This window comes from Octodon degus, unplaced genomic scaffold (assembly GCF_000260255.1).
Source record: "Octodon degus isolate 3935 unplaced genomic scaffold, OctDeg1.0 scaffold00836, whole genome shotgun sequence".
Taxonomy (NCBI): Eukaryota; Metazoa; Chordata; class Mammalia; order Rodentia; family Octodontidae; genus Octodon; species Octodon degus.
The window spans coordinates 1-501 of NW_004525412.1; positions in this window are offsets into that span (position 1 = coordinate 1).

Below are 501 nucleotides of genomic sequence, written 5' to 3' on the forward strand. Positions count from 1 at the left end.
GTATTAATATCTTCCTAGAAAAACTCTGCAAAAGAATCCTGGAGCAGACCAGTGTGCAGACAGCTTAGACATCACAAGAAACTCCTAAAAACACACAGAGGCCAGCAAAATGTCACGTATGTGCGACCAAAACAGTCAGGAAACCAAAACACACATGTGAGCAGTGTAACTGATCTTGTATATGGAATGTACTGCTTTCATGTATGTAAACAGCCTTGCGTATAATCATTCAAGTAAAGATTATTTTTGTGGTAGAGTTTTACTTGTATGTTCACAGTAGCACACATAGTTTTTCACAGATACCTCTACAAAGCAGCTCTGAGCAGGATGTAAGTGGCCAATCGGCTTTCTATGCCTACTTGGGAGTCTGTCCACGCTGAGGCCCTTGGTCTGGAGATGGCAGGGATGCATAGGAAGTGAACCTCTGAGAGTCCCTGACCCCAGCTGAGGCCTGCAGTGGCGGGTGAAGCCTAGAAGCCTCCCAGGAGAAGACAAGGCCAC